Source organism: Heptranchias perlo, chromosome 20, assembly GCF_035084215.1.
Source record: "Heptranchias perlo isolate sHepPer1 chromosome 20, sHepPer1.hap1, whole genome shotgun sequence".
In the NCBI taxonomy this organism is placed as follows: Eukaryota; Metazoa; Chordata; class Chondrichthyes; order Hexanchiformes; family Hexanchidae; genus Heptranchias; species Heptranchias perlo.
Window position 1 is genome coordinate 34,632,580 of NC_090344.1, and position 11,579 is coordinate 34,644,158.

The following is an 11,579-nucleotide window of genomic DNA, read 5'->3' on the forward strand; positions in this document are numbered from 1 at the left end:
GGGGTGATCTGATTGAGGTGTTTAAAATGATTAAAAAGATTCACTAAGGTAGATATGGAGAAAGTATTCCAACTGGTATGGGAATCAAGAACAAGGGATTTTAAAAAATTCGTTCATGGGATGTGGGTGTCGCTGGCGAGGCCGGCATTTATTGCCCATCCCTAATTGCCCTTGAGAAGGTGGTGGTGAGCCGCCTTCTTGAACCGCTGCAGTCCATGTGGTGAAGGTTCTCCCACAGTGCTGTCAGGTCGGGAGTTCCGGGATTTTGACCCAGCGACGATGAAGGAACGGCCGATATATTTCCAAGTCGGGATGGTGTGTGACTTGGAGGGGAACGTGCAGGTGGTGTTGTTCCCATGTGCCTGCTGCTCTTGTCCTTCTAGGTGGTAGAGGTCGCGGGTTTGGGAGGTGCTGTCGAAGAAGCCTTGGCGAGTTGCTGCAGTGCATCCTGTGGATGGTACACACTGCAGCCACAGTGCGCCGGTGGTGAAGGGAGTGAATGTTTAGGGTGGTGGATGGGGTGCCAATCAAGCGGGCTGCTTTGTCCTGGATGGTGTCGAGTTTCTTGAGTATTGTTGGAGCTGCACTCATCCAGACAAGTGGAGAGTATTCCATCACACTCCTGACTTGTGCCTTGTAGATGGTGGAAAGGATTTGGGGAGTCAGGAGGTGAGTCACTCGTCGCAGAATACCCTGCCTCTGACCTGCTCTTGTAGCCACAGCATTTATATGGCTGGTCCAGTTAAGCTTCTGGTCAATGGTGACCCCCAGGATGTTGATGGTGGAGGATTCGGTGATGGTAATGCCGTTGAATGTCAAGGGGAGGTGGTTAGACACTCTCTTGTTGGAGATGGTCATTGCCTGGCACTTGTCTGGCGCGAATGTTACTTGCCACTTATCAGCCCAAGCCTGGATGTTGTCCAGGTCTTGCTGCATGCGGGCTCAGACGGCTTCATTATCTGAGGGGTTGCGAATGGAACTGAACACTGTGCAATCATCAGCGAACATCCCCATTTCTGACCTTATGATGGAGGGAGGGTCATTGATGAAGCAGCTGAAGATGGTTGGGCCTAGGACACTGCCCTGAGGAACTCCTGCAGCAATGCCCTGGGGCTGAGATGATTGGCCTCCAACAACCACTACCATCTTACTTTGTGCTAGGTATGACTTCAGTCACTGAAGAGTTTTCCCCCCGATTCCCATTGACTTCAATTTTACTAGGGCTCCTTGGTGCCACACTCGGTCAAATGCTGCCTTGATGTCAAGGGCAATCACTCTCACCTCACCTCTGGAATTCAGCTCTTTTGTCCATGTTTGGACCAAGGCTGTAATGAGGTCTGGAGCCGAGTGGTCCTGGCGGAACCCAAACTGAGCATCAGTGAGCAGGTCATTGGTGAGTAAATGCCGCTTGATAGCACTGTCGACGACACCTTCCATCACTTTGCTGATGATTGAGAGCAGACTGATGGAGCGGTAATTGGCCGGATTGGATTTGTCCTGCTTTTTGCGGACAGGACATACCTGGGCAATTTTCCATATTGTCGGGTAGATGCCAGTGCTGTAGCTGTACTGGAACAGCTTGGCTAGAGGCGCAGCTAGTTCTGGAGCACAAGTCTTCAGCACTACAGCTGGGATGTTGTCGGGGCCCATAGCCTTTGCTGTATCCAGTGCACTCAGCTGTTTCTTGATATTACGTGGAGTGAATCGAATTGGCTGAAGACTGGCTTCCGTGATGGTGGGGATATCGGGAGGAGGCCAAGATGGATCATCCACTCGGCACTTCTGGCTGAAGATGGTTTCAAACGCTTCAGCCTTGTCTTTTGTACTCACGTGTTGGACTCCGCCATCATTGAGGATGGGGATGTTTGCAGAGCCTCCTCCTCCTGTTAGTTGTTTAATTGTCCACCACCATTCACGACTGGATGTGGCAGGACTGCAGAGCTTTGATCTGATCCGTTGGTTGTGGAATCGCTTAGCTCTGTCGATAGAATGTTGCTTCCGCTGTTTAGCATGCATGTAGTCCTGAGTTGTAGCTTCACCAGGTTGGTACCTCATTTTTAGGTACGCCTGGTGCTGCTCCTGGCATGCTCTTCTACACTTCTCATTGAACCAGGGTTGATCCCCTGGCTTGTTGGTAATGGTAGAATGAGGAATATGCCAGGCTGTGAGGTTACAGATTGTGCTGGAATACAATTCTGCTGCTGCTGATGGCCCACAGCACCTCATGGATGCCCAGTTTTGAGCTGCTAGATCTGTTCTGAATCTATCCAATTTAGCACGGTGGTAGTGCCACACAACACGTTGGATGGTGTCCTCAGTGCGAAGACAGTACTTCATCTCCACGAGGACTGTGCGGTGGTCACTCCAACAATACTGTCATGGACAGATGCATTTGCGACAGGTAGATTGGTGAGGACGAGGTCAAGTAAGTTTTTCCGTCGTGTTGGTTCGCTCACCACCAGCCACAGGCCCAGTCTGGCAGCTGTGTCCTTCAGGACTCGGCCAGCTCGGTCAGTGGTGGTGCTGCCGAGCCACTCTTGGTGATGGACATTGAAGTCCCCCACCCAGAGTACATTCTGTGCCTTTTTTTTTATTCGTTCACGGGATGTGGGCGTCGCTGGCATGGCCGGCATTTATTGCCCATCCCTAATTGCCCCTTGAGAAGGTGGTGGTGAGCCGCCTTCTTGAACCGTTGCAGTCCGTGTGGTGACGGTTCTCCCACAGTGCTGTTAGGAAGGGAATTCCAGGATTTTGACCCAGCGACAATGAAGGAACGGCGATATATTTCCAAGTCGGGATGGTGTATGACTTGGAGGGGAACGTGCAGGTGGTGTTGTTCCCATGCGCCTGCTGCCCTTGTCCTTCTAGGTGGTAGAGGTCGCGGGTTTGGGAGGTGCTGTCGAAGAAGCCTTGGCGAGTTGCTGCAGTGCATCCTGTGGATGGTGCACACTGCAGCCACAGTGCGCCGGTGGTGAAGGGAGTGAATGTTTAGGGTGGTGGATGGGGTGCCAATCAAGCGGGCTGCTTTGTCCTGGATGGTGTTGAGTTTCTTGAGTATTGTTGGAGCTGCACTCATCCAGACAAGTGGAGAGTATTCCATCACACTCCTGACTTGTGCCTTGTAGATGGTGGAAAGGATTTGGGGAGTCAGGAGGTGAGTCACTCGTCGCAGAATACCCTGCCTCTGACCTGCTCTTGTAGCCACAGCATTTATATGGCTGGTCCAGTTAAGCTTCTGGTCAATGGTGACCCCCAGGATGTTGATGGTGGGGGATTCGGCGATGGTAATGCCATTGAATGTTAAGGGGAGGTGGTTAGACTCTCTCTTGTTGGAGATGGTCATTGCCTGGCATTTATCTGGCGCGAATGTTACTTGCCACTTATCAGCCCAAGCCTGGATGTTGTCCAGGTCTTGCTGCATGCAGGCTCGGACTGCTTCATTATCTGAGGGGTTGCGAATGGAACTGAACACTGTGCAGTCATCAGCGAACATCCCCATTTCTGACCTTATAATGGAGGGAAGGTCATTGATGAAGCAGCTGAAGATGGTTGGGCCTCGGACACTGCCCTGAGGAACTCCTGCAGCAATGCCCTGGGGCTGAGATGCTTGGCCTCCAACAACCACTACCATCTTCCTTTGTGCTGGGTATGACTCCAGCCACTGGAGAGTTTTCCCCCTGATTTCCATTGACTTCAATTTTACTAGGGCTCCTTGGTGCCACACTCGGTCAAATGCTGCCTTGATGTCAAGGGCAGTCACTCTCACCTCACCTCTGGAATTCAGCTCTTTTGTCCATGTTTGGACCAAGGCTGTAATGAGGTCTGGAGCCGAGTGGTCCTGGCGGAACCCAAACTGAGCATCGGTGAGCAGGTTATTGGTGAGTAAGTGCCGCTTGATAGCACTGTCGACGACACCTTCCATCACTTTGCTGATGATTGAGAGTAGACTGATGGGGCGGTAATTGGCCGGATTGGATTTGTCCTCAGTGCTTCCTCCAAGTGGTGTTCAACATGGAGGAGGACTGATTCATCAGCTGAGGGAGGGCGGTAGGTGGTAATCAGCAGGAGGTTTCCTTGCCCATGTTTGACCTGATGCCATGAGATTTCATGGGGTCCAGAGTCAATGTTAAGGACTCCCAGGGCCACTCCCTCCTGACTGAAAATAAATGATCCATAAATAAGCAAAGAAAGAAAGAACTTGCATCTATATAGTGTCTTTCACGACCTCAGAACATCCCAAAGTGCTTCAGGACTCGGCCAGCTCGGTCAGTAGTGGTGCTGCCGAACCACTCTTGGTGATGGACATTGAAGTCCCCCACCCAGAGTACATTTTGTGCCCTTGCTACCCTCAGTGCTTCCTCCAAGTGGTGCTCAACATGGAGGAGGACTGATTCATCAGCTGAGGGAGGACGGTAGGTGGTAATCAGCAGGAGGTTTCCTTGCCCATGTTTGACCTGATGCCATGAGATTTCATGGGGTCCAGAGTCAATGTTGAGGACTCCCAGGGCCACTCCCTCCTGACTGTATATCACTGTACCGCCACCTCTGGTCGGTCTGTCCTGCCGGTGGGACAGGACATACCCAGGGATGGTGATTGAAGAGTCTGGGACGTTGGCTGAAAGGTATGATTCTGTGAGTATGGCTATGTCAGGCTGTTGCTTGACTAGCCTGTGGGACAGCTCTCCCAATTTTGGCACAAGTCCCCAGATGTTAGTGAGGAGGACTTTGCAGGGTCGATTGGGCCTGGTTTGCCTTTGTCGTGTCCGGTGCCTAGTGGTCTGATGCCGGGTGGTCATCTTAAAATTAGAGCCAGGCCATTGAGGAGTGAAATCAGGAAGCATTTTTTCACACAAAGGGTAGTGGAAATCTGGAACTCTCTCCCCCCAAAAAGGCTGTGGATGCTGGGGGTCAGTTGAAAGTTTTAAGACTGAGATTGATAGATTTTTGTTGGGTCAGGATATCAAAGGATATGGAGCAAAGGAGGGTGAATGGAATTGAGGTACAGATCAGCCATGGCAGAGCAGGCTCGAGGGGCTGAATGGCCTCCTCCCGACTGGGATAGATCCCACAGGGTTTCCCCCACACAGTCTAGCAGAAGTGCTCATGGGTTTTGAGAGGTTTAAGTACTGAAAGATTAGTTACACTGATTGGTGAATCATTAACAAGACTTCAATTTAGAGCTAGTTCTGAAAGCATGAAGGGGAGTCCGGTTAAAATAAATGTTTTCACACAAAGGGTCATTAGAGTATGGAATGCATCATAACAAGGGGCTTTTGAAACCAAGTCTATCGCGGCATTTGAGATCAGAACAACCCCTGCGTTTATATAGCGCCTTTAATGTCGAAAGTCGTGCCAGCCTTTGCTCGGTGTTAGCAATCTTGCCTCTGAGTCAGAAGGTCGTGGGTTCGAGTCCCACTCCAGAGATTTGAGCCCATAATCCAGGCTGACACTCCCAGTGCAGTACTGAGGGAGCGCTGCACTGTCAGAGGTGCCATCTTTTGGATGAGATGTTAAACTGAGGTCCCGTCTGCCCTCTCAGGTGGACATAAAAAATCCCACGGCACTATTTCGAAGAAGAGCAGGGGAGTTCTCCCCGGTATCCTGGCCAATGTTTATCCCTCGACCAACATCACTAAAACTGTCACTGTCTGGTCATTATCACATTGCTGTTTGTGGGATCTTGCTGTGCGTAAATTGGCTGCTACGTTTCCTACATTACAACAGCGACTCCACTTCAAAAGTGCTTCATTGGCTGTAAAGCGCTTTGGGACGTCCTGAGGTGGTGAAAGGTGCTGTATAAATGCGAGCTCTTTCTCTCTCTGAAGGCGCTTCGCAGAGGCTTGGGGAGAAAACAGATGCCGAGCCAAAGAAAGAAAGATTAGGAGGGGCGACCAAAAGCTCGGTCAAAGAGCTTTTTTAAGGGGGGGGGTCTTAAAGAGGGGAGAGTGAGGTGGAGAGACGGAGGGGTTTGGCGAGGGAATTTCACAGCGTAGGGCCTCGGCGGCTGAGGGCGAACGATGGGGCTAAGGAAGAGGGCAGAAGAAGCCAGAGTCAGAAGAACGGATATTAGATATGTGCAGATATGTAAATTAGATACAGATTTGAAGAAGAAAAATATTTGATGAGACGGAGAAAGGGTATGCAAAGAGGATTGGAGTAATGGAATGAGCAACGGACTGGAGTAACGCAACGAACTAGGGGCCGAATAAAGGCCAGGGGGAATGGGACGAAGTTGACAGCTGTTTGAGAGAGCTGGCACTGGTGCGATGGGCCAAATGGCCTCCTTCTGTGCCGAAACTTCTGTGAGCGAGCTAAAATTTGATGGCTGGCTGAAAAATAAGTTCATGATTTAAGTCGTGCGGGTAGCAAGGATTGACGGAGACCAACTTCACAGACGAGGGAAAGGTGGGGAAGAGAAACGGTCCCCCACCCCCCCGTCTTGAGGTGGTGATGTGTTTTCTGTTTCTTTGTTGCGGTTTTTTTTTGTGTGCCGCTCGGTAATAAGGGTTTTATTACAGAATGGACCTGCAGACCTATTGGCCAACTTGTTTTCTCACAGCTGAGGCAAAAACTCGCTCCGTAAACAAAGGGGGCTTTATCCGGGAAAGGAAACATTTAGCCCGCCTCGGGTTCAAAAGAGAAACAATTTGCTTTTAATCTCTGGAAATCCAATTTAATGGCTCGTGACACCTCAGCTCAATCAAGGCGAGCAGAAAGAAAGCAGTCTTCAAAAAACACTTGAGCAAACGGTGCTTCACACCTTGTCAAGGCAAAATGAAAAGTAGGGAGAATGAAAGGGAACCAAATCTGTAGATAGAATGGCACTAAGGGTGCGTCCCTCCCATTCACAACCTGATTGAGTTTAGAGGTGTTACCTTTCCCACAGGTATCTGCCCAGGACTGCTTGCTGTGCCTCGCACATTCACAGTAAACACAGGATTTTTAATTAGCCTCCTGATTGTTAGCGGAATGATTACAACCTTCACAGCAACTTTCCACCCACCCCCCACCCCCCCCCCCCCCGCAACTCCACTCCCACCCCCACCCCCTTTCTGATCCCAACCCTCACACAGAGACTCTCGGGCCTTTGATGTGAGAAAATACAAAAACTTTTGAGTCCGTGGCTCACAATGTAGCCAGGTACACGGTGGGCTTCAATCAAAGCGGATTATGGGAGTGGAGTGGAGTGGGAACTTTAACCATTTAAGGACCAGGAGCTTTGAAGAAGCTCGTTCGGCCTTCAAAAGAGCCGACTCAAAGGTGACCTTTACAAGAAGATGAAGAAATGGAAAGAAAGCAAATCCGGAAAATTACTTTCAATTAACTTGCGAGTCCAGGACACGGGGGTCGCCCAGATTCAAACCAGTAAGAGATAAATTTAGGACTGGTGACAGGAAGTTCTTGACACAAACGGGTCGATCTTGACTCTGTGCAATAGTGTAAAACGGGTGATAGTTGGTGGGCAGCCTGTTTTACATCTCTCCCCACTTTTATCTCCGTTGACTTTACGTCTCTCCCCATTTTTATCTCCATTGACTTTCCGTCTCTCCCCATTTTTATCTCCATTGACTTTCCGTCTCTCCCCATTTTTATCACCATTGACTTTCCGTCTCTCCCCATTTTTATCACCATTGACTTTACGTCTCTCCCCATTTTTATCACCATTGACTTTCCGTCCCTCCCCATTTTTATCTCCATTGACTTTCCGTCTCTCCCCATTTTTATCACCATTGACTTTCCGTCTCTCCCCATTTTTATCTCCATTGACTTTCCGTCTCTCCCCATTTTTATCACCATTCACTTAACGTCTCTCCCCATTTTTATCACCATTGACTTTACGTCTCTCCCCATTTTTATCACCATTGACTTTACGTCTCTCCTCATTTTTATCACCATTGACTTTACATCTCTCCCCATTTTTATCACCATTGACTTTACATCTCTCCCCATTTTTATCACCATTGACTTTCCATCTCTCCCCATTTTTATCTCCATTCACTTTACGTCTCTCCCCATTTTTATCTCCATTCACTTTACGTCTCTCCCCATTTTTATCTCCATTGACCTTCCATCTCTCCCCATTTTTATCACCATTGACTTTACGTCTCTCCCCATTTTTATCACCATTGACTTTACGTCTCTCCCCATTTTTATTTGCGTTGACTTCAATGGAGATAAAAATGAGGAGAGATATAAAACGGCTTGCCGACCTGTTTGACACTACCGCGCAGAACCAAGATCTACGCCAAAGAGTGATCAATACATGAAATGGACTCCCTGATCGAGTAGTGAGGTGAAATCCCTGCAATCATTTAAGAGACAATTAGATTCTGCGTTTATATAGCGCCTCTCCAAAGCGCTTTACAGCCAATTAAGTACTTTTTTGAAGCGTAGTCACTGTTGTAATGTAGGAAACGAGGCAGCCAAATTGCACACAGCAAGATCCCATAAACAGCAATGTGATCAATGACCAGATAATCTGTTTTTAGTGACATTGGCTGAGAGATAAATATTGGCCAAGACACTAGAGAGAACTGCCCCGCTCTTCTGCAAAATAGTGCTGTGGGATCTTTTACATCCGCCTGTGAGGTTTAATGTTTCATCCGAAAGACGGCTCCTCCGACAGTGCAGCGCTCCCTCAGTACAGCCGAGATTACGTGCTCCACTCTCTGGAGTGGAGGTTGGAACCACGACCTTGTGACTCAGAGGCGAGAGCGCCACCAATAGGCCATGGCTGACATCTTGGGTCCATGACCTATCACAATGAAGGGTGACAGTTAATGAACCGAGGATACCGGGGCGGTCAGTAACAGGCACTGCATCTTTGTTTAGTGCTGCTGCAGGGACCCTGGGAAAGCTGACATCTCGAGATCTCATCCTGGGCAAATCATCAATGACTTGATACATGGCACACTAGGGTCGCCAAGCCTGCAGGATTGTCCTGGAATCCCCAGAAATAGAAACATAGAAATATAGAAAATAGGAGCAGGAGTAGGAGTAGGCCATTCGGCCCTTCGAGTCTGCTCCGCCATTCAATATGATCATGGCTGATCCTCTATCTCAATACCATATTCCCGCTCTCTCCCCATACCCCTTGATGCCTTTTGTGTCTAGAAATCTATCCAGCTATTTCTTAAATATATTCAGTGACTTGGCCTCCACAGCCTTCTGTGGTAGAGAATTCCACAGGTTCACCACTCTCTGAGTGAAGAAATTTCTCCTCATCTCAGTCCTAAATGTCCTACCCCGTATCCTGAGACTGTGACCCCTCGTTCTGGAGAACATCCAGGGGAACATCCTCCCTGCATCCAGTCTGTCTAGCCCTGTCAGAATTTTATATGTTTCAATGTAATTTTTTTAATTATTCGTTCATGGGATGTGGGTGTCGCTGGTGAGGCCAACATTTATTGTCCATCCCTAATTGCCCCTTGAGAAGGTGGTGGTGAGCCGCCTTCTTGAACCGCTGCAGTCCGTGTGGTGAAGGTTCTCCCACAGTGCTGTTAGGAAGGGAGTTCCAGGATTTTGACCCAGCGACGATGAAGGAACGGCCGATATATTTCCAAGTCGGGATGGCGTGTGACTTGGAGGGGAACGTGCAGGTGGTGTTGTTCCATGAGCCTCTGCTCTTGTCCTTCTAGGTGGTAGATTGAGAGCGATATATTTTTGTTAGGTAAGGGTAGCAAGGGATATGGAGCAAAGACGGGTAATTGGAGTTGAGGTACAGATCAGTCAGGATCTAATTGAATGGCGGAGCAGGCTCAAGGGGCTGAATGGCCTACTCCTGTTGCTATGTAACAGGCTCGATGGGCTGAATGGCCTGCCCCTATAATGTAAAACGGGTGATAGCGAGTGGGCAGCCTGTTTTGACATCGGGCGGGGGGGGGTGAATAGGGGGACATCGGTGGGGCGAAGAGACAAACTTCGGGGGGTGAAGAGGGGGACATCGGGGGAAGATTGGGGGTGAAGTGGGGGACATCGGGGGAATATCGGGGCGGATGAAGAGGGGGATATCGGGGGTGTGAAGTGGGGAACATTGGGGGGGGTGACGAGGGGGACATCGGAGAAGATCGGGGTGAAGAGGGGGACACGGGGGGGTTGAAGAGGGGGACACAGGGGGGGGGTGAAGAGGGGGACACGGGGGGGTGAAGAGGGGGACACGGGGGGGTGAAGAGGGGGTCACGGGGGGTGAAGAGGGGGACACGGGGGGGTGAAGAGGGGGTCACGGGGGGTGAAGAGGGGGACATCAGGGGAAGATTGGGGGTGAAGAGGGGGACATTGAGAAGATCGGGAGGTGAAGTGGGGGACATCAGGGGAAGATCGGGGGAGTGAAGAGGGGGACCTCGGGGAATATCGGGGGGTGAAGAGTGGTGCATTCCAGATCATAACAACAACAACTTGCGTTTTTATAGCACCTTTAGTGTGGTAAAATGTCCCAAGGCGCTTCACAAGAGTGTTATCAGACAAAATTTGACACCGAGCCACATAAAGAGATATTCGGACAGGTGACCAAAAGGTAGGTTTTAAGGAGCATCTTAAAGGAGGTGAGAGAAGTAGAGAGGTGGAGAGCTTTAAGGAGGAATGAAAATCGGGGATATGCAAGAGGCCAGAATTGGAGGAACGCAGAGATCTCAGAGGGTTATAGGGCTGGAGGAGGTTATAGGGATAGGGAGAGTCGAGGCCGTAGAGGGATTCAAAAACAAGGATGAGAATTTTAAATTCAAGGCATTGCCGGACTGGGGGTCAATGTAGGTCAGCGAGCACAGTGGGTGATGGGTGAACGGGACTTGGTGCGAGTTAGGATAGAGGCAGCACCCACAGAGGAGAGCTTAGTGCACTACTGTTGGAAAACGCGTTTCACTTTTGGATGGTTAACAATCCGTCACTGCTGTTTAAATTGTTGGACTATAATCTGGTGTTGTAAGACTCCTTACATTTTTCCACCCCAGTCCATCACCGGCATCTCCACATCATGTTTAAATTTAAACATTTTGCCCTTTATTGAATTTAAGTCACAAATGTGACTGTGTGAATAGTGAATGCACTCATCATAGATCATAGTAGGTATGGCACAGTGGCCATTTGGCCCATCGTGCCTTTGCCAGCTCTTTGTAAGAGCAATCCAGTTAGTCCCACACCCCTGCTCTTTCTCCGTAGACCTGCAAACTTTTTCCCTTCAAGCATTTATCCAATTCCCTTCTTTGAAAGTTCCCATTGAATCTGCTTCCACCACCCTTTCAGGCATTGCGTTCCAGATCATAACCACTCGCTGTTACAACTTGCAAGTCACAAATGTTTCCTCATGTCACCTCTGGCTCTTTTGCCGAACACCTGAAAGCTTATCCCACCCTCAACGCTGCAAGAGTTTCCCTTCAATGTCCTTTAACAAGTACACGACGAGGCTGATTCCTCAACTGGGCATTCCCAGGAAGAAGCAGCCCCTCGAAATGAGCGCAGGTTCGGAATCGTTAGGTCCGTTCCTCTCCAGCCGGAGCCAGTCAGAGCATCAGCCCTCGACAAGCAATTTATTTTCTTGCTGCGCTAATTTTCACAGACATGGGAACAAGGCTGTGGGGGTCATT